This window comes from Melozone crissalis, unplaced genomic scaffold, assembly GCF_028551555.1.
Source record: "Melozone crissalis strain CALT ecotype California unplaced genomic scaffold, PUWL_Pcris_2 ptg000029l_1, whole genome shotgun sequence".
In the NCBI taxonomy this organism is placed as follows: domain Eukaryota; kingdom Metazoa; phylum Chordata; class Aves; order Passeriformes; family Passerellidae; genus Melozone; species Melozone crissalis.
The window spans coordinates 3,826,532-3,849,789 of record NW_026535807.1 but is presented as its reverse complement, the minus strand read 5'-3'; the positions used below and the strand labels follow the sequence as shown (position 1 = coordinate 3,849,789).

At 47.7% G+C, this 23,258-nt stretch overlaps 1 protein-coding gene across 4 annotated transcripts in view; it reads right to left on the bottom strand.

Annotated features, from left to right (window-relative positions):
- The window catches only part of FOXP1 (forkhead box P1), a 377,157-nt gene extending 354,541 nt beyond the window's left edge, over nt 1-22,616 (bottom strand). For all 4 annotated transcript variants that reach the window (XM_054280796.1, XM_054280797.1, XM_054280798.1 and 1 more), the window contains exon 1: nt 22,583-22,616. The gene's annotated coding sequence lies outside the window, so the exon portion shown is untranslated. The remainder of the gene's footprint in view (nt 1-22,582) is intronic.
- Nucleotides 22,617-23,258: the final 642 nt, after the last annotated feature.

Genomic DNA, 23,258 nt, shown 5'->3' with positions numbered 1-23,258 from the left:
CCAAGTTACGCACTCTTATGCAAGTTTGGGGTTTTTTAAACACCTGAAGGAAAAAAAGAAGAGAGAGAAATCAATCCAGCAATCCTTGTTGATTATACTCACAGTAATTACACCTGTGTTATGCCAACAGTATCTTCAGTCTTGAGATTGGAGATAACTCGACTGCCTCACGGATGAAACAAAGCCATCCATGGGTTTTAAGCCACTAGAAAAGGGACAGTAGGCGTGGGAAGTGTTTTGGGGATGCAGGACAAGCAGAGCAGTTGGAGGCTGGTGCTGTCTGTAAAACCCCTCTGCTCCTACCTGAGGCAGAAAGCACAGCCCAAACTCTGCTCAAATAATGCCTTAAATGAAAGCAGAGCAGGGAAGGTGAAGGACACAGCAGACCAGGGGCCACAAAATGAAGATGACAGTGCACCAGAAGGATCAGACCAGGCTCTCATGGAGCTGAGCAAAACAAAGCATTTCATGCAGCTTCAACACCTTTGCTGTGGGGACTGCTGTGTCCCCAGGGCAGGCAGTCCCTCGGGGCCCTGTGCCACCAGTGTGGGATGGACACAGCCCAGTGCCACCCAGCCCCTCTGCCCCTGCTTCTTCCAAGATGAGCAAAAAGGTAAGAACAACAAAACCCTCATCCTCACTTACCTCCTGTGCAGCCAGGTGTTGGTAGAGTCACTAAACTTGTAAAATCTATTTTTTTCATCCTAGATGAAGGCTTTACATTCACATAAGTAAAGAAACACCCAAGGTCTACAGGGCTTGATCCAAGAGCTACCATCCTCCAGCCCTTACAGGAAGAATGTCCAACTTCCTAAATATTTGAATATATATTTTACAATACAAGTACATTGTGTGGGATGAGAGAGAACAGTCACCACATCACAGTTTGCTCAGCTGGATCCTGCCCAGCTGTGGGATCACCAGTGAGCAACAGATAAATTTCAGTCCTGTTCTGACATTGCTTCCTCCTGTTGCTTTTGGCGTGTTGCTTAACACCCAGCATGTCCAAGTTTCATCTCTTTATATATACATACATAGAGCTATGTATACATACATACTGTAGAAATCATATTTATTCAACCTCCTACAATGTTCAAGAAAGCACTGAATTATGCTGAAGCAGTTGAAAGTGAGGAGCTCTATCAGAGACCGAGATCAGGAGCCTCGAGAGAACAAGCAGTGATTTCACATCAGCCCGCAGAGCTCTGGAGTGAGCAACCATCTTCAGCCTTTGAAAATCAGGACCCTTCTGAGAGAGCTTAAAGACGGGTGAAAAAAACCTCAACATCTTCGGAGGAAAAAAAAAAAATTAAATATATATATATATGATCAGAAGACACCACAGCCAACCCAAAGCACTTATGGGCAAACCACTGATTTGCAATTCCAAACCACTTTTCCGCCCAAATCCTCCACTTACTATCTTATCTGATCTTCTCTGAGGGAATCCCCCAAACCATCTCTCGGCTTCAGAGAGGACCTCTCAAGCTGTGCTCTGAGCACTGCTCAGCGCTGAAGGTTTGTGTAAAATGCTGACAAACTAACAGCACTTTTGTGCACTGTCACCTTTTTTTTTTTTGTAGGTTTTTTTCTTGTTCTGGCAAGATTATCCTTACCAGGCAACCAGGCTCTGCCCTCTTCAAGGTTGCCATACCCCACACAGACACACACTTTTACTGGCCACATGTTAATATCAGCATAAATGAATTTAAAGGTGGACATGACCCGTAGGAATACAGTGAGGAAGAAAAAAGCTGCTTTACTGATGTTCAATAAATGTTTTTAAGTCAGCGACCGTGGGCAGTTCTGCTAGGTGGCTCAAAACCAGGCATGTTCTGCCACAATGGGAAAAACATTGCTGAGAAACACCTCAGACCCACTGCACCACACCAGCAGAGAGGTCATGCTGAAGCAGACTGAAGACATTGATCCTTTTTATTAGCAAAACGCCCTACATTAGATGACCTCAGCATTTCACAAGCATTATATTTAAATCCTCCAGCAGTCTCTTAACATGGCAACCTTTTCTCATTCCCGCTTTGCAGACAGAAGCACAAAGACATGGAGGACATGGTGTAGCAATAGGTATGAAATAACAAAGTCTCAAATTTCTGACAGCAAATTTAAATTTTCAGGCTTCACATTAATGCTCTTTGTCCAAACATCTTTTTGCTGAAATCAGTAGGAAAGTAAGAAGGCTTCCTCCCTCTCCCCTTGTTATTCTGTCTTCTTGGAGGGAAAAAAAAATTAAGAAAATACCTTAAATTTGGAATCAAAATCCTTTCAGCAAACAATTTTTGAGGAACACTGCATGGAAACCACACCTGTTTTAACTGGGGATGTCAAAAGCCCCCAAAAAAAGTGTCACAGAATAATGATGCTTTTTTTTTGAACAATCAGTATCAGTCTGTTCCTGGCATTAATTTTGGAAATGGTATAGCTAATATGACAGCTATGATTTGGAGCCTTCAAAAGGCATAAGCTATTGGCATTTTAAATACATTACACACAAACACGCACGCACCCCTACACCCACACTAACTCTGCAGATTTGTTCTGCTCCTGTCTGCTGGCTCTTCTGCGTGTACTCCACAACAGATTGTTTCCTTCCCTCATCCCAGTTTTTTCCCAAGGGGGCTTTACATCAGGCACCCAAATAAAAAGGGTTCAGAGAGACCTGCCCTACCACAGCACACAGCAGAAGGGATCCTCTGCAGCTCAGTGGACACAACCAAGCCTTTCAATTAAACCATTACCCAAAAAGGTGTGGGTGGCTTATTACCAAAGCCAGCATTAATTTTAAAAAATGGAGAGTACCATTAGAAACACCTAATATAACTCTTATTAACTTATTTGAATCTAGTTGTGAGCACACTGGGTTTGTAAGTGTCTGCTAACATAGCATTCTGTTTGCCTAATTAAGTTTTCAGTAGGGGAAGCTATAGCTCTCACATTAATATAGGGAACTGAAAAAAAAATCACATATAAACCAACGCTGAGCTTGATTTACCTTTATTGTGTAAGGATTTGCTACGGGCCCTTCAACAACTGCTAACTAATTTTCCATCAAAAAGCACAATTGCTGTACAAATTCCCATTCCAGCCCAAGCCATGGGGATGATGGACTCGCCCCAAATTATAAACCCTCCACACAATCCCTACAGCACTTCCAGACCCTCTGGTTTTCCTCATCACTTTTTCCCTCTGCTAGTCCACGTTCTGAACCCTGAGCTTATTCCCCCAGCCGTGCTGCTAAGCAGTAACGCTCTAGCTGGGGAGCATCAAGCGGAGGAAAATTACCATTAGCCAAAAAAAATTAATCTTAAGAGGCTTAAAAGAAATCTCAGGGAATCAACTCCGATCTCCATGACAAATAATTAGCAAAATAAAGATAAAATACTGAAGCATCTCAGCTTTCCACTACATTCCAAAGCGGCTTATTTTCTCCCTAAATTTTACTCTCGATGCATTTAAAATGCTCGTTTGCAACTTCCAAAAAAAGAAGGGGGGGGGGGGGGGGGAAACCCAAAAAAGCAAACAAAGACAGAGTGTTTTGCCCGAAAACACAAGATTTCTGCCTGGCCAGTCCCTGTACCCAGGGCCCCCAGCCCACGCCCCGCGAGACCCGCTCACGGGGCGAGCACTCCTGGAACAGGCCCATATTACAGCATTAATATAATTTACAAAATGGTTAAAAATCCGAATGTTTTTCCTCCGTGAAAAATAACACACTTAATGCTTTTCATCTGGCACATAAAATTTACAATACCTCCAGGAACATTTTCTTTGGTTAAATCAACACTATTGGTACTTTTTTAGCCTATAAGCATATTACAGCCCCAGCTTTTTATGGGTTTTTTTTTGGTTGTTGTTTTCACCCATTGTAATAAACTTTTCAGAACCAGAGACGATCAACAATAAAAACCATTCCCATGTCAAACAATTTTAACTACTGCTTTTAAAACAATAATAAAAAAGGCGGGGTCGGGAGCGGCGGGGGGGACAAGGATCGCCTTCAAACCTGACTCGCACAGCAACTATCTCGCCGCAATTAATACACAGTAATGGTGCGAGCGGCCAGAGCGGAGCGCAGCGCCCGGGATTGTTTCCATGCCGCTCGCACAGGCAGCCGCAGCAGATGTTGGCTGTTACAGACGGCGCAGTTCATGACTCCTCGGAGGCGGCTGCGCCACATCTGCAGCCCATGCAGGCTGCGGGAGCGCGGCAGACACAGCGAGCAGCGGAGGCCGGGCCAAGCCGAGCCGAGCCAAGCCGAGCCCAGCCAGCCCTCTTTCCGTGCTATAAATAGAGGAGGTGTTCGCTCGCTGCGGGCCGGGCAGCGCCGCTGGAGCGGAGGGAGCGTCCCGGGCTGACGGCGAGCGGCAGCCGCTGCCTCCGAGCGCCGCTCCGCACGCCCGCTCCTCATTAACTGGGCGGCGATCCAAGTTCATCTGGGCCCCGGAGAAAGGCAATGCTTGTGTTTAGACCGCACAATACTGACATAACATTAACAGATTTACATATGCAAAACTGTGAAGCAACAGGCATTCCCCCTCAATTGACCCACAGCTTGTAGTGGCTGCCGAGTTATTCCCTGCTTAGGCTCCGTAACCAAGTGGGCGTCATGCGACTACCATCTGGGTACCACTTATTTAAAGCTGGCAGTCTCTCTGTAATAGGCAAGCTGGCAATAAGCAGGAAGGGAATAAATTGCATCATTTAGTTAACATCCACTTGCTTTGCGGCTGTTAAAAACCCATGACTGAATAATAATTTGGTTATTTCTTTTGCCAGACAATGCTGTCAGCCAAAAGCGTACTACGCATGCTGCAAAACGTCAGCTTGCAAAATTTCCACTTTAAAAATAAATTAAAGAAATTTGCAGTATAATGCGAGCTAAGAAGTTTTTCTAATGCTAGCAACTCAAAAGCAATCGAGCTCTAAAAATAAATATGCATTACTGTAGTCACCAGATTCTGCTTTTCTCTAAAAATCTTCTTTGTTTTTATCAGCCAGCCACCCCAATCCATTAACTTCACCAAACATCACCAACCTGGCCCGTTACAAGCACAGGAACTGGGGTTTGCTCGCAGGAATGCTCGTTAGATCCCAACACTTCTCCATTTCATGCTACCCACTGCCCTTCTCATCCTTTGCCTTAATTCGTAGATTTTATCATTTCCTTCAGTCTGACAACTGCTTTCACACAAATCAGTTTCAAAGAAAGTGGCTGAAACCAGAGACCACTGAAATACAGCTAGAACGTAGCCTTTGTTAAAAAAACAAAAAAGGAGGAAACAAAGAGCTTTTGAAGTGGGTTTCTCTTTGGGGCTCTTTAGTTTGCAGAAAATTAAGTTACCAATAGTAATCAATTTTTTTTTGTCCTAATTTGCTCGAAATACGGCCTATGCAGACATATCTCAACATCCATCTCTGCTCAGGACTAAAGGAAAAGCCCATGCTGAGTGCATTTTTGTACTGCAGAGATAACAGGGCTCTGCATTTTACAGTGGGAGAAGTCAGAAGAAACGTTTCCATTGGGATTAATGGCGAGGACGAGCCCAGAGCACAGTCCACAGGTAAAAGCAACTCAGCATCTCCACGTCCCACAAAACCAGGCTCGCTCCTCCCTCGTTACATTTTGAAGGGGCACCAGGGACTCTGGAGTGCAGAAACAAGACAACCAACAGAAAGTGGAAAGCTGAGTTCATTAGGAACTCACTTCCAGGGTCAGCGATGGAGAAGGGGATGAGCTGGGCTGCCACACACCTCTCACATCCCTGCAGCCTCCAGCACCCACACTGGAATGGCACAGAAACCCCACACAGGGGACACCACAGGCAGATGGGACACAGCTGTCCCTGTCCTCCCCATCCCTACCTTGTCTCCACGCAGGGCAGAGCCCAACAGGCAGAGGTGCCACTGTCCACACTGTGCCAAGCTGCTGGTGTGGATTCAGTACAGGTGATCCCTTCACAATCAGCAGCCACAGCCCTGGTGCCGCAGGACCTTCAGCACTCAATCTCAAAATCCCTCCTGAGCTAGCACACGCAATTGTTCGCTTCAAGAAAATAACCATTTGGAAAAGCAGCTTTTAGCAGACTTCCAGAGCACTGTGCAGCTCTTGCTGCTCCACCTGGGATGCCCAGGCAGGGAAACACAGGACCCACGGCCACCCACAGCACTGCACAAGGTGGGACCACCACTGGAATACAGCAGAACCAAGGGCCGTTGTAACAGCTTGCAGGCTTTACAGGCAGGAACGAAAGTAAGATGGAAGAAAAGGATTTTAGTTGGCACCAACCTGACAAGACAGTGTCCAATGAAGGGTGAGAGTAAAAAAGGGAACAGAAACCGAGGGCAGAGAGAAAAATCTGTCAGAGGAAGTGTGATGCCAGAAACTGCTTCAGGACCCCATGGCTGGATGCCAACTCAAAGCCTCCAAAAAAAAAAAAAAGAAAAAAATAAGGCTACAGAGCCCCTAAAACCTTCCTGATTAAAATATCTGTGCAGGCTGAGGTTTGTCAAGTCATACTTGTGCTTGCTGTGCCTGCTCCGCCACTCTCACCCAGAGGTCTCAGCTTGGAGAACTCCTCAGGAGAGGAGACCCAAGGCATCCAGTAACTTTGGCAAGGACAGACGTGCATCCCCTGCAGCATTTGTGTAACTCAGAGAGTGTTTGAAGAGCTCTGCAGCACCAAGCGTGAGCACTGTTAATTGCATGTACCATACCCCAGATCATCAACGTTGTCACCCATGTGGTACATTACTGTATGGCCAATCTCCCTAATTATTCTTGAGTTATTTTTTCCAGTAGATCTACAAAATTATCAGCATAAATCTCAAAACATTTACTAGTCAACAAACTCAGCAAAACAGACATAAGCTTGGCCCTGACAAATAAAAAGACTAAGGAAAATGTATTTATCTGTAGCAAATGTCCTTTCCTATAACCATCAAACAGATTACAACTGCATTTCTTTCCTCGCACTGCACGCTGGGATCCAGGCATTTAACTAGCACACACTACAGTGCTGGATTAATCATAAATAGAATATATTTTTAAGTGCATTAATTATGTAAAAGATGCTTCCAGGATTCCAATGGAGGTAATTTTTAAAATCCCAGTGTACAGTTTTATGAATCTGTGCAGTTTCAAGGTTGTTTTTAATTTGCACTCAATACTACACTTATTTAAAACCAAGAGGTAATCAACCACTGCCTAATTTATTTTTTTTTTTAGTTCAGGCTGGAAGACACTGCTGCTCTTGGACACCTCAATTGGCAACAGAGTTTCCTCCCATTTCTTTGCCATGATGGTGGGTCTGAGTAAGGAGCTGTGTGAATGTAAGAATTCTTCATTTGCCTTCTATTAATTTCTCCTCCTCAGACTCCTTTCTGCCATTCACAAGTCTTGGTCTCCCCGTGCTCATTCCCACTCACACAGCAGATGTGATTCAGTGCACACAGCACACCTGGAGGCCCTGGCAGGGACAGTGGGGCACAGACAGGATGCTCAGGGTTCCCAAGCAGCCCTTTATTTATTGATGGGGTACCATGAACACTTGGACTCAACGATCTTAGAGGTCTTCTCCAGCTTTAATGATCCCAATTCTATGAAATAACTCTCATTGCTTTGAAAAAATGGAATTAAATTGAGCTCACTTAGAAGCAAGAGTTCTGCCATACTAGAGAAAAATGGGGTTTACCTTACTTACCTTGATAATAACAAAAATGGCATATCCAGCTCCTGGCTATGGAACTGCTGTGACAGGGACCTGGGTGGGACAACAGAGATCTCAGCAGCCTTTGGATGGCTGCACTGGAGCACCCTGGGGCACAAGCACCACAGCCTCCATGTGCTGGATGAGAAGTTTGCTTTCCTTTCCATCTTTGCACATCTCACAACTCTTGGATCCAAGTCACACATCTCCTCACAGAGCTTCATCTCTGCATCTGTCTGCGACGCTTAATTTGTCATGACTTGGAGGGGCATTGTTCCAGGCACTCGCTGCATGTGCAGCCTGGCAAGGGGCAGAGCCCATTCCCTGATAACACTGCCTTGGACCCTCCCTCTGGTCCAGGAGTGAGGGGGAAATACAGGAGCACACAGGGCAATTAAAGTTACAGTCAGATGTGGTGTTAACACATCAGAGTGAGCAGTGAATAACCCTAATGCAAGGTGAGGGTTATTTAGGAGCACACAGTAATTGCACGTGCAGAATGTGGTACCTCAGCACATGGTGAAGAGAGAGGATGAGGACAGGAGGGGTTCAGGACCACAGCTCTGCTCACCTGCACATCAGCTGTCCCCAGGGATATCCACACCTCAGGTAGGGCACAAACCAAGCAGGAACAAAGGGTGGGTAACAAGAATTTTATTCCTACTAAATATTTTATCCTGGCTGCTACTCCTTTCCTAAAACAAAGGCAATAATTAAAAGTGAGGGCTAACACTTTGCTGTCTCACTTCACAGACTGCACATTCCAATTCCTCAACAAGGCAATGCAAAACCAGGCAGTGAGCAGGCTGAAGGCAGCTGGAGAAAGCAAATGACTTTGTGCAACACCAGGGAGGCCCCAGGGCAGGCAGCTGGGTGCTGGGCTGGGTCTCACTTCCCTGGGCACACACACCAGTCTCCACCAGTGCCCAAGGACCCCAGCGACAGCCCCGTGGGCTCAGCCCCAGCCTCTCCTCACAACTGAGGACTCTCCTTGCTCCAGCCTCCCCCAGAATTATCCATTGGCTCTGATGGGACATGGAGAATGCCCAGCTCACCTCACCACCAGAGTCACACAGCAAGGCTTGGGGGCAGTCAGGGATGCCCTGCAGTGCTGCGCTGTGGTGCCAGGCCCTCCCAAAACACTCTGCTGATCCACCTGCATCGGAGCACAGGGACAGCAAGGGGTGAAAGCTCTCAGGGACAAGACATGAGGAGGGAGAGCAGCCCTGAGCACACAGCAGGGTAGAGGAACCAGGTCCCTGCCAAACTGCAGCATGGCCTCACCTCCATAATCCCTGTGACACGGGAATGCCAGCACCAGGTTATCACAAGGTGATAAGGCTCGTGGGCTGTACCTGCTTGGCACAGCTGGAGCAAGGCTCCCTCGGGGCTGCCCCGCTTTCACTTCCTATTAATGTGCACCTGCACCCATATCAAAAGCAGGAAAAGCATAAACTGTATTCAAAGCTTTACTCAAACCCCCATTGAAGCCTGAGCTGATGCCAGGGCACGCCAACACCTGGGCTCAGCAGCAGCCCTGCTGTGGCACTGCCTGTGGCTGTCCCTGCATCGGAGCCACCACGGCCACCCACCCTCCCCAGACCCCCGTGCCACACACAGCCAGCACACCCATCCTGCACAGCACCCACTGAGCACAGGGCAAGGGACAGACCCTTTCTGGGGTCAGCCTGTTCCTGAGCTCTGGCCACCTCTCTCCTTATCAGCTTGGCTCTCTGACTCCACAGGCGCATGGCAGGCTGGGCACAGCTTTATCTGAGTTTTATGTGCAGCTGCATTTGCTTATCGCACAGATAAGTTATTATAAAAACAACAAGAAACAGCAGCAGCCAGTAACCCGGGTATCTCAGTGCCCTCATCACAAATTTCCAGCCTCTGGACCAGCTCATCATCCACAGCACACAGGGAAGAAGGAAACCCAAGGAACACACGATGCCAGGACATGCACAGCAACAACTTCAGTACCTGGCACTAAGGGAGCAGCATCACATTAACAGTTAGGGGAAATCCACACCTGGCAGCTTTGGCAGGGTGGTCCCACCATCGGGCACTGCTGGGAGCATGCCCCAGGGCAGCTGGGCATGGAAGGATGCTCTGCCCAGACTGAGAAGAGCACATTCAGACACAAAGCCTCTGGCAGAGGTCTCACGTTACAGCAAACACTATCAGGTGGCCAACGGGGTGGCCCTGACCCCTTCAGACCCTCCTCTGATCTCCAGAGGATGTTCAACTGGCAGAAAACATCTTTTCCCTGCTTAAGCCAGTTTTCCACTGATCCAGCTTCCTGTGCAGTCTCACCTCTGGCCAGCTGAAGCACAGGGGATGCAATGGGAAGCACACCCAGGGACAAGCTGAGATATCTCAATCTACTTAACTGCAAAGTGAACCAAGCCCTCACTCTACGGCACCGAGCGCGCTGTCAAATAGTCAAATTGAAAGTAGCTTTCATGTGAGCAAAAACAAAGGAGGCAAAGGCTTTGCAAGGAAACAATTCTCACTTGACGCATGTCATGGAGTTGTGAGCGCGCCTGAGTCACGGCACACGTGTGGACCATTGTGAGATGTGTCCTCCTCCTCAATGTGCCGAGAGCACCACCAGGCAGAGGTTGAAACATGCGGAGGTGATTCAACACCGAGGAACAGAAACACTGAGACGTGCTGTTCCTAACACAGGGGCTGTACCTGACACTACTTTTATTTACTGAGGAAAGTTTTCTGCCCTGTATGACCTTCCCCTGCCAACTTACCCACGTGTTAAGTAGAATCTCCATCCCACCCTGGATGGATCACTACAATCCAACAAATACTTACAATACTTACAATACAGGCAGACTTATTTTTTTCTTTCGGGCCTATGAGAAATGTAAGTTGAAAACTTGAATATTACTTGTTACCTGACAAAGCGTTATACTTTCTTTGTGCTTATGGCATCAACCAGGAAAAAAAAAACACACAAAGAAATGGAAGGGGAAAAAAATCTTCCTATCAGAATGTAAATATTTGAGCATAGCAAGAATGAAGTATTTCCATGAAGCTTTCAATAAAGGATAACTGCAGGCCAAATTTTACCAGCAGATACAGGCACATAACTCCAGCTAAAGTTAGTCAGAGCTGCCCAAATTTCTGAGAGGCCAACTCAAGCAAACAGTGTTCATCTCCAGAAGGACTGTGAGCTCAGGAGCCGAGGCCACATTCCCAGCTCTTCTGAGAGAGGCAGACAAGATCTGTTTCATATCAGTGAAGAACTTCAGAGATGAGTCAAACCTGCAGGATTTGCTGCAATACTCGCTGCAAAAGAGGATGTGAGAACTGGCAAGTACGCTGTGTTTACTCACTGTGCCATCTAATTCTGGAAACCCGAGCTGAGATTCAGCGATCGAGCACGACTCCAAGGGGTGGTGGGAAGATCCTGGCCCTGTTACAAAGGCACTCGTTGGGCTAAACTGGTGGCATCTGCTCAAGCAGGGCCATGGGCTGACCCAGACAGAGGTTCTGCAGCTGGCAAGAGGAGCCTCCCCTGGGCAGAGCTGCACCACATCTGCCTCCAGCCCAGGGACAGGCGCACACGAGGAGCAGAGATGCTCTAAAAATCACGCACTGCTTCAGTTAATGACACAGATTTACTCTGGGTGTTAGCCTGTTTTGCTAAAAAAAGCCAAGCAGATTTTTTTTCCCTTTTTTCCTGGTGCAAACTGTCCTTTATAGAGACTATTAATATCCCCCTTCCTTCAGTTTAAGCTCTACTTCTCTTCCTTGTTCTCCCACTGACTTGAAAGATAAGTTGCAAAACGAGATCTAATTTATCTCTATCTTTTGTCCTCATCCCTTCCCTCCTGTCACTGCCTGGACAGGCAGATTGCTCTGTAGGGAATCACTGCATGGAGCACAGAGTTTATATTTGCTGCAACATTCACATTTTTAAGCAGAAAATGAAAGATTTTACCTAGTTTATACTAAACAGAACCCCTTTGGTTCTGGCCTCATGTAATTAATTCTGCACAAAGTAGTAACTTAGATAAAACACCTTGCTATAAGCAGCCACCTCAAACTGCTGTGAATATTCCTCAATACCAGACACCACTGAAGGCAACAGCAGTGGATGGTGGCTGCCAGGAGGTTATGCTGAAACAAATGCATTTCTGTTTTTCCCTTTAAATTACAAAAGATTATCATTTTACTCAGCAATGCCCCTTATTAAATTGAAACCCTCCACATCAGAATTAAACACATCCTATCTACTCAAAATGAAGTGTATTATTTATCAGTAATATTTAATGACAAAAACCGGATAACTTTTTCTGATTATACCACTGATTTCCTCCAGTCATGCATCATTGGCTCTGCTGGTCATTAGCATTATCACAGTGCATAAACTCTGGCTTAGGCAGCAAGTTTGATAACAGAGCCAGACACCTATAGCTACCATTTTTCAGTTTGTTCAGATTTACTAGTTTACCTCTCTATGAGCGTGCCTCTATCTAATGGCATCGATTAAAATCCCTAAAAATCCTAGACAGAAAATTTCCATTTCCATGCAACACGCTTCTGCACACTCAGAATCCCTCAGTAAATATGAAGCACTTGCTGAAAAATCAGATTTCCCCTTCAACTGGATGAGGACCCTTTTCCTGAAAGACTATACTCCAGCCAATCTGAAAAATAAATAGGAAATATTTAGCCTTCTCTGACTGTTTAATGCCAGGAATACACTGGATAGGCTTAAGATATTTTAGTTTAAATCACAGGCAATGTTCCATTTTAACTTCTATGAAATAGTATTTTTGAATGCTGCAGATACTGGTTTTATAGAAGTGAAGAAAAAAAATCAGAATAGATAACATGGTACAAAATCAGCTAAAATATACCAAGATGGGTTTCTTCCATTCTCAGTTAAATTCTGTAAATAAAATGACGGATTAGAAAGGTTTCCTGAGCAAGACCATCATTCCTCACACTACTGGACGTCAGAAAACTTCAATAGGTAAAGCCAGAGAAAAACTTTAAAATACTTGTAACAAACAATAATTTTGCTGCATACTCCTGACATTCCTCTTTCAAAGTCTTTTAGGTATCAAGTAATTTATCATTGAAAAAGAAATTTGCTCTTTTCCAAACCTACAATTCAGGAGCTTTACAAACTTTAACATATATTATCTCAACACACATACACAGGCATATCATTAAAAACTAACAAAAACAATTTATTACGAGCTATTTCAGAGCCACCTTCTCCCAGTACTCATTTAATTCAATGACAGCAGGATAGGGCCCCTGACAACTCTCTGATTAAAATTAATTACTAAAGCTGTTAAGACATTATTACTATTGCAAAACTTACAGTGAAAAATCTCTCGTCTAAATCTGCTAATGCAGGTACAGGCCATGATGTTCTGCACAAACATCCAGAGAGATACACACGTGAATATTCTAAGACTTTATTACTTAGCCAAATTGATTTTCTTTTAATTTTCTTTTTTTTTTTAACTCAGTCCATCCCATCAGTGAGCTCCCATGATTTCAACAGGGGTATTTAGAGCCTAGGCCACATAACTAAAGCTACATCTGCCTGTGTAATGGAAATACAACTATTTATGAAATTCACCCCAGGGGGAGGAATAATTTACAGTGCACTGATCAACAGTTTGCATGGTACTGTCTGAAGGAGCCCCGTTTGACAAGGAAAGCTGTTATAAAAGCAGAAAGTATCAATACTAACACAATTGGTGCCACTGGGTTATGCTATTTGCCGGCCAGAATCCATCTCTCGCACAGAAAATTTCAGTTTGGGTGTAGTTTCAGTGTCACTAACTGCAGTATTAGAGGTTGGGACCATTACACAAGAAACAGCAGCGGTTTGATGAGGTTAATCCCAAATTCTGTGATCTGCTGAGGCAAAAACTGGATGGAACCCTGGCAGCGAGCTTGGGAGCGCGGGATGCAGGAGCGCTCACACAGCCCCCTGCTCCTCTCATCCAAGGGCTTCAAGCTGATCCTTCAAAAATGAAACAGTGGGAAATTCTGTCATTGTTCTCCTCTGCTCTACCTGCACCTGCATTCTCCCCAAAACACACTTCCCTAACTGAGAACAAGCCAATGCCAAAACCCTGGCCAGGCGCATCCTCCCCGGGACCGCCAGCCTTTCCCAGACAAACCCAGCTTCCATGTGCTCCAAACCCAGTGTCTGGAGCCACTCCATGGTGCCCCACAGCCCCCTGCACTGCACTGCTTTTAAGGGGATTCCTACCACAGGAGGATTTACAAGAGGGATTTTAATGGAATTTTTCTTTCCAGCGCAAGTATAAAACGTGGGAACGGGGCTGGACGAGCTGCCCGAGCGGCTAACACAGATTCGTCATGAGGTTCATGGAAGACAGAGTTCATGACTCACTGTCAGTGAGCTCACTATTACAAACATAAAAACTATTATTAAAAATAAAAATGCAAGTACCAAAAGGAACACTTGAAGAAGGTTTTAACTTCTTAATCCCAAACAGAATATCCTTGAAATGAGGTTCGCAGCAGGCTCACTGGACAAAAATCCATAAAAGACAATGTTGCTATCAAAAATCTATTGGAACAGCACATTTTAGTTTTGAAAACCTTCCTCCTTATTTCCACTCCCTTGGTACTCCCAGAAGTTCCTTAGGAAGAGGTGTCTCACTCACACTCAGCTCCCAGCTTTCCAGCAGCAGGAAAACATACGCTTCACATTCACTGTGCAACACCAGGAAGATGCTTTTTAAAACTGACATGGGTTCCTAGAGAAATATCAGTTAATTACTTAATCCTCCTTAATGGAATGATCAACATCCTTTCAGCAAACAAGGCTGTGATGATTTAACGTTTTACTGCACTGGGAGAATTAACCCCGCTCCTCTCCCGTCTGCTGCGACCGCTGGTTCTTTAGAATCAGTTCCACTTATTCACTTCTGCAGAGCAGCCCCTGCACCCAGGCAAGGAAAAAACCAATAGACAAAAATCTGCCTCGGTGTTATTCTGCCAAGGCCTGACCTCCAGACTGCCAGAAAGGCAGGTGGCCTGGACACCCAGGAAATCAAGGTACGAGGCAGCACAGAGCAACAAGCCCCAGCGTGAGCCTGGAACAACTTCATCAGCATCCCAGGAGCACCACTTCAAAAGGAGCCGGGAGGGATGGTGGAATCCCAGCTCAGACAGCTCCTGAATCCCTGAGAACCCCGTGGCTGTCGTTCTGGCAAGAACAAAAGTCCTTTCAGGGCTCCACTGCTCGCTGCAACCAGACCCAGGCTCAGACAGAATTCTGCAGGCAAGTGTTGTGCAAGAAAGGGAATTCAGCATCGATTTTTGTGATCAGATGTTTAGTGGCTGCTCTGAACACTCCAGCAATCCCCCCTCACCATTTTATCTTCCTTTATCACAAGCTTTTTAATAGAGACATGACATTCTGCTTACTGCTGGGCTCTCTCTATTTATCTCTCTCTTAACAATGCTTTGGCATCATCGGCTCCGCTATCTAAATCAGCAATAGTGCATGTCCGGTCACATAAAACCAGAGAGGGCTTCCCGAGATGCCTTGGGAACTCTGACTACTCCGGTTTACTGATGTGTTAATACGCCCCATCCACTAATTAATGAACAAACAGCTTAGCCAGGCAGCTGGGGGAGGGACACCAACACGAAGACTGTGGAGAGCCCAAGGAAAGACACTTGACCCTAATTGTTAGCAACAAGATGACAAGACTGATCGGGAAGTACAGCTAAAACTCAGATCCAACATGAAAGGAAATGTCTGGCGAAGAGGGGAAAACTAACGATGCCATTGGAGGCTGCAGCCAACCTGCCGCGCTGTGCCACCTTCTGTCGGGCTGTCAGCACTCAGTGCCCAGCACCTGGCCCGGGCTCCTCAGCACCACGCTCCCACCACATCCCTTCTCCATGCCCAAATCCTCATCCTCCTCCTGCGACCCTGCAGCTCCAGGGTGTACGCTCCAGCCAGGAAAAACTGGAGTTTGCTCCAACCCATGACAGGGTGGTGAGAAAGCGCGGCTCATGCTGCACCTTCCCAGCAAAACCACCTGCAGAATTCCAGCCAGTGTGTTTTAAGAAGGGCCAAAGTCTGGCTGAAGTTTCAGACAGACCCAGTTTTACCTGGGGCAAAACATTCTTCATCTTAAAAACAGCCTGGACTACATACCACAGCAGATATGCCTGTAGATGCACCAGCAAGAGGGTGCTGTGCCCCATGTGCACTTTGGGAAACACTTCCACATAGAGCTCAAACCCTTGGGAAAAAATGTTGTAAGCTCTTTCTACCTGAAAAATCAATTCAACTGAGAGTCAGAGCAGTGAGGAGATGCTGCAGCACCGTGCTCTGGACAAACACCCAGGAGAAAGTTGATTCACAGATGGCACGTCCAGCGCAGACACACCGCACACTGCAGAGCCCCAATTTTCATTGCCAGTTTTTTAATTTCAGCGCCCATTTTTTAAATTCAGTGCCCCTGAATTAAACTAACTTCGTGAGGAAACAGGTTCTCCTAATAAAAACACACCAGCGAAAAGCACTGTACAGACAGCACCATTAGCAGTAAACAATACACAGGAGAATCATCCCAATAAAACATTCTGGGTATTTATTTGCGTTGCTTTCCGAGACCATTGCAACCGAATGGGAAACTGGAAGGGAAAAAAGCCCACAATTATTTTCAGAATAGCACTCCCAGAAACACTGTAGCCTATCAGATCTATGTAAATATTTTACGATATGGGTTCCATTTCAGTAGATCTGTCAAGATATTTACAGGGCTTGACAGTATTTCTGCCTTTAATTAAATTTTCACACGCATACTTTAATGTAATTTAAATAGATTATTAGTTGTCAGAATATAGTATAAATTTTGTTTACGATTTAGTTACTTTAAGTACTCACATTGAGGAAACTCATTTAACCCCCTGACTGAGGAGCATTAAGTGTTGAGATGAGACTTCTAAAGAGCTTCTACTGCCCTTTGCACTCTTGCAATAATCTTAAATTACTACAACTTAATTGCAATTTCAAGGCACTAAAATGGAGATGCTTTAAAAACAGCACCAGGAGGGTCAATGAGAGGAGAAAAATTATTTAGTCCTCCTCAGGTGCCTCTCAGGGAGAAACTGATTTTGCCCATGCTCTTCCCTTTTCCCATTTTCCATAGAATCCCGTCCTCATTTGCAGAATGACGCGGAACAAAAAGTCATCAGGATTATTCTGGATACTTGCCACATCCAAACAGCCATTAGACATAAGCCTGCTCACTTGCATGCATGGAAGAGACCCGTGCCAGGAGAACAGAAAGACAAAACCCTAGAGCACATTTGCAGAGAAGGCTGCACACGAACAGAGCCAGCAGCTCCTCTGACTTGGGAGCTCCAACGCTGGAGTAAGGAAAAAGAGCACGTGTTAAACCACTCCAGAAATCCCAACCAACAAATAAATGATCTCAGCAAAACAGCACAACCGATTCCTCTACAGCACAAAATAAATCTTTCTAAAGTAAAACACTACAGCGATCCCACAATTAAGTTTCTCCTGTAAGGACTGCATGGTTTACTCCATGCTGGATTTTTCCCCCCTCTCTCTACACTGGCATCACCTTGTTACCTGCAGGAGCTGCAGTTCCCAGCGCAGCGAGCTGCGGGATCGAGCCGCGCAGCGAGCAGGCTGCGAGCAGCGCCTCTGTCAGCGCAAAACCAACCACTTCTAGCAGCCACGAGATCTTCTCCGGCTCTTCTCGCAACGAGACACTCCACAAGGCTCTGGCCAACAGAAAAACAATCAGACTCACGATTGGAACGCCGCTGTGCCTCAGCACGGCCGGCGCTGACGCGCGTCCTCGGTGGCACGACGTTAAGCGCTCCCAGCCTGGCCATACCTTTCGAAGCTCTGGAATAAAGTTTGCTTGCCAGGACCTCTAAGAACGGTCTCAAAGACGCTGCTGATCTCTAGCACACAGCGTCTCTGAATTCCACCTAGCAAATGCTTCCTGGCTGCTCCTGCATATCACATCTCTGCCGAAGCGCTCGCCGGGTGTGAAAACACGCTACTCTGCGTGGAGGGAGGGGGAGAAAAAGTTTCAGTGGTACCAGTTAGTGGCACAGACCAAAAGCCAAAGGCAGCGGCATCAGCAGAAGCCCCAGTTGATGCCAGCACACTCTGGATCAGGCCCAGGGTGGCCGACTGCACCCTGAGCTCATCCCTGGGGACACAGGGACCACACCGTGCCCACGGGCCACGCTCAGGGCAGGGTGCCGCCGTGTCCCCACACCGCTGACCACCCCCTGGGCTTCCCCTCCAGCCACCAGCCCCTTCCCACCTGCTCCCCTAGCAGAGGCTCGCAGGGAGAAGCTCTGACAGCAAGGCTCATCTGAGGAATAATTAAAACGCGCTATTTAATTCAGCTTAAATACGGACAGCAAACAAAACCCTCGTGCACCCGAGCCCTGCAGGGCCTGATCCCACTCCCCCTGCAGTGGGAACCTCGGGAAAGCTCCCTGCCTGGCACCCTGTCCCTGCACACACAATGCTGGATGTGCTGGGAAGGGCAGGAGAGGCCTGAACAAACGCTGCACCTCCAAAAGACACCCAGCTACCTGCAAAAACCCCACCGAGCCTTCTCCAGCCCTGGCTCAGCTGCATAAAAATATTTCAGCTCAGTGCCTTGAAGTTGCAATTAAATTGTAGTAATTTAAGATTATCACAAGAGCAAAGGGCAGCAGCAGCTCTTCAGCAGACTCCTCTCACCACTTAATGCTCCTCAGTCTTGGGGTTAAATGAGCTTCTTTAGTATAAGTACCTTAAAGCAAGTGAATCGTAAACAAAATTTATACTATTTTCTGACAGCATATAATCTATTTAAATTTATTAAAGCTTCTCGGAGAAAATTTAAGATGACAGAAGTATCATTATGCCCCATAAATAACCGGACAGCCTTGCTGAAATAACCGTATTTTACATACAAATCCTACATATGTGTGCGCATATGTTATTTCATTTGACACACAAATACATGCTCAACGGATATTTCACAAAAGGAATTGTGTTATCCAGTTCAATCTCTCAATATAAATGACCACAAGAGGTACGAATACTAAACACTAGATACATTCCATATATTTGCCTTTTTACCACCAGTCTTTTTCGTAATTTTTTACAGTGCTATGAAACAGGAGTAATTCAGGAGCTACAGACGTTTACAGTATATCACATCAAGGATGACAATGTGAATTTTAGCTCTGGAAAAAGGTGATCCCCTCCATGAGAAACGCACACTGCGGCGTATGCTGCACGCTAATGTCCGATGCACAATTCCCTGCTCAACTTCCCTGCTCCTTCTCCTACCAGGGCAAAACCCAGCTGTGTTACGGTTACTGGTGGAACTGATTTAAGCAGAAAATGTTTATAGATGTTAGAAAACATTACACATTACGCAAAATGGCTTAATAGCATACATGTGCATGCTTAATGCACGTACTTTTTATTGTCTAATTAAAATATATACCATAAAAAAATCTTTACAGGCTTGAGAGTAAGTTATGCAGGACAGTTATGAAACCTTACCTTACAGAAAGTATAAAGTACTTATTGTGAGATCTGCACTGCTAATTAAAAAAATGCTTATGCAAAAAGATTTAGGATTTCTTAATTCTTCAGCAGATGTGCACTTGGTCTGCCTCCTGATTAACACACATTAGGTTAACAGCCTCTTACTTGGATTTTTTTTTAAAAACAGATATTTCCATTATTTTAGAATACTTTAAAGGAATGAAAGTGACACATATTTAAAGTTTGAGTTCAAGTGTTTGAATACAAACATGAAACTGTCACACAACAAAACTAACCTCACTCCCCTGGTTCATTTCCATTAGTACCTAAATCCTATCTGTTTATTGAAGTAAAATCAAATGCCTATTAATACTCTTTACGGGTATTTCCACTAAAAACTATACAGTAACAGCGTCTGTGATACAGCCATGAAGACACATTACACACACTCTTGTAAAAATCCCGGAGTATCAAACCAAGGTCCATCCTGACTGCTTGGCAACATGTTTGAAGCAAAGATATTACAAGTTTTCCAAACTCTAGGAATGCAGTCATCCAATATACAGTGCTTAATCAGAACCAAACTCCTCTATTATACACCAACACAGAACTTACACACACAGAGAAAAAAAGCCAAATCCACGTTTCCTTACAATTCAGCGATCCAGAAATAAAAGCTGAATTCCACAGAACTGTTAGGTTTTTCTGCATTGCACTAATTTAATGCCTTCTTCTCTGCAGCTCTAGGCAGCGTAAACATAATCAAATCCTAAGTCTCTCTGAAAGTGTAAAAATGCACTTCAAACCATCATCACTTTAAAAAAAAACAAACAAACCCCAAAACCCCAGCCCATGCACAAAAAACTAACTTTGCAATCAAAACCGTAAGCAACAGAAAGCCTTGTTTGAAATAGTAGTTATTTTTCTCAGAGTTATCCTTTGGTTTCACAACAAAGATCAGCATTTGTAATGGTCCATTTCTGCATAAGTGAACATATAGCCTTGCTGCCTGATCGAATAGTCCAGAGCTTTCAGTGAGGCAGCTCCTGACAACAGCCCAGCAGCAGCTTTGTTTGATCTCTCCTGCCTTCCTTAATCTGGGTTGTCAAGGTTCACTTGTTGGAGGCTGTTTACTTTACTTTTTCCAGAGAAAAAAAAAAAAAAAAAAAAAAAAAAGTGATTTTTTTTTTCCTGTCTCTCATACAATGACTAATCCAAAGACTAAGGGGGAAGAATGCTGCCAATGCAAGATGTTAAAGCTACAATACCTTTTTGCAATGAGATTTTAGCCGACACCTTTTGAATGGTAACTAGTGGAGAGCTTCCTCCCCCAGTGCCCCGGTCCATTCAATATGGTTGGGAGATAGTTCAAACAAAATGTGCAGGGGAAAAACTTCGCAGGAGAGAAGTTGAAACGAGTAGCCCCAAATTTCCTTGTCTTCCCCCAAATCTAGCTGCCAAGATGCACGGTACCTCCTTGCCCACACTCGCTTCTCTGGGAACTTGAGTTATTTCAGGCTCTCTCAAACTTACAGAACACAAGAGCTTCTCAGCAGTAACAAAAATTGTAAAAATAATATTAAACCGAGCAAAATGCATGTTTTCCAAAATATTAAAGTAAACTGTGGATTACCAGCACAGGCAAAAAAGTTTCTTCGATGACATGCTTGCAACTTTGTCTAATTAAGCAGCTGTCACTAGTGACATCAAGATTTGGTCAAATCAGGTAAAACCCAAGTTTAGAAAAACTGTATGGAAAGCAAACACAGTTTAGAGAACTGTTTTAATATTTAGAACCATCCAGCATCCCAGAAATCAGCAGGCTATACAGTGCAGACGACACGCTACGAGCAGTACACATCCATTACTCACTCCGAGAACAGTTACTAAAAATGAAACCTTAAACTTCTGAGCACAGAAGTTGGGCTGCAGCCTCTCTACAGAAGCGGCTCGCAGAGCGCTCGCAGGCGGCAGATGCCTCGGGTAGGGACGGGAGGGCTGCGCGCTGCCGCCGCTGCCGGGCTCAGAGGGAACCGGGGGGGAAAAGGACGGGGGAAAAGGGAAAAAAACCCAAAAAAAGTAATCTCGCTCGGCTTGGCTCACTCAAAGCAAAAACACGCAATTAAAATCATTACAGCGAAGTGGCAGCAGAAGAGTCGCTGAGAGCGCGGCGCTCCGCAGCCCGCCCGGCGATGCTCTCCGCGCCGGGGCCGCGCGGTCGCTGATCGTTACCGGCGGTGCGGAGCGGGCTGCGCTGCGCTGCGCCCCGCGGAGCCGTGCCCGCGCAGCTGCCCGCGCCCCGCTCCCTCCGCTGCTTTGGGTTTTTGCTGGTTTTGGTTTTTTTTTTCCAGGAAAGAAAGGCACGCACAAACCGGCGGGGCGGGGGTGGGGAGGAGGGAGGCGCGGACACGCCGCTCGGCCGCGGGCAGCGCGCACCCCTCCGCTGCCCGGGGACGCGGCCGCGCAGCGCGGGCCGGCAGGTGCGCGGGGCGGCCCTACTTACCGGGCACCGGCGGCGGCTCCGCGGCGCGCAGCGAGCCGCGGCTCCGTCCCGACGCTCCGCACCGCGGGGCTGCGCGGGAGGGGGACGTGCGCACACACACGCGCGTGAAGGATGCGCGGTCCGCACCCGCGCAGTGAGAAGTTGCGCCGGGCTGAGCTGGGGAGGCGCGGGTGTTTATTCAAACACTTCGTTTCAAAAAAAAAAAAAAAAAAAAAAAAAGAAAAGAAAAGATATGGGGGGGATGGGCGCAACGCGTCCCAGGGACCCGCGATGGGGGCGGATGCGCTGCGCGGAGCTCCGCGCCTGCGGAAGGGGCTGCGCGGGCGTGAAGCCGCAACAGGTGCGCGGGGAAGGGGCAACGGAGAGCCGGGTACAGCGCGGGGGGGGGTGCGGCCCCACCGCAACTTCTTGCCCCGAGTGCAGAAGTTGGGGCGTACGCGCCCCTTGCGCGGCGGCGCGGAGGCACCCGGCGGAAAACACGCGGAAAGCGCGAGCGGGGATGGGAGGGGGGCGGGACGCGCCGCATCCCACCACGGCGGGGAGTGCGCGCAGCCCGGGGCGGGGGGGAAGTTTCCAAAGTGGGCGGGGAGGGGGTGCGGGCGGTCCCGCAGCCCGGGGAGGGGGCTCCGCATCCGCGCACCGCCGCCCCACATCCCCCCACCCCCCCGGTACCGCGGCGGCGGTCGGGGAGGGGCGGCCGGGCACGTGGGGCCGGCGGGGGGAAAAGTGCAACAGCCCCGGAGCAGCGGGGAAAGTGTCGGGGGGCGCCGGACTCACCCGCAGGACTCGGCCCTGCCGCTGCCCAGCACGGCGCGGCCGCGGCGCGGGCGGGCGGCGGCGCGGAGCGGCGCGGGGCTGCCTCCGTCCCGTCCCTCCCTCCCGTCCCTCCGGCACGCCGAGCCCGGGCGGCGCGGCGGCGTGCTCCGCCGCTCGGTAAATAACAATAGAGCCCTCCGCCCGGCGCCGCGCCCGCGGGCCCCGCACGCCGCCCCGCCGCGCCCCCGCCCCGCGCCGCCCCGCGCCCCCTCCCCGCCCCGCGCAGCCCCGCGCGGGCGGGCCGGGGGCGGCCCGCGACACCCCCGCGGAGGGAGATGTTGTTATTTTTTGCTGTTGTCAGTCTCTGACGTCACATCCACCTGCTGGGTAAACAAGGCTCGGCGCAAGGGAAAAATAATAATAAAAAAAAATAAAATAATAGAAGCGGGGGGTGAAGCGCGCAGGGGGTGAAGGGCGAGAGCCCCGCAGGCGCGGAGCTCCGCGGAGGACGGCAGGGGGGGCGGGGGGGGCCGGGCCGGGGGAGGCGGGGCGGCCCCACGGGGAAGCGAAAGTGGCGGTGGAGCGCGGTGCGCAGCGCTGCGCATCCCTGCGCACCCCTCCGCGCCCCGAGGGACAGCTCAGCGCCCGGGCCGGGGCCGCTCCGTCGGCGGTGGCGCAGCGCTGCGCACCCCTACCA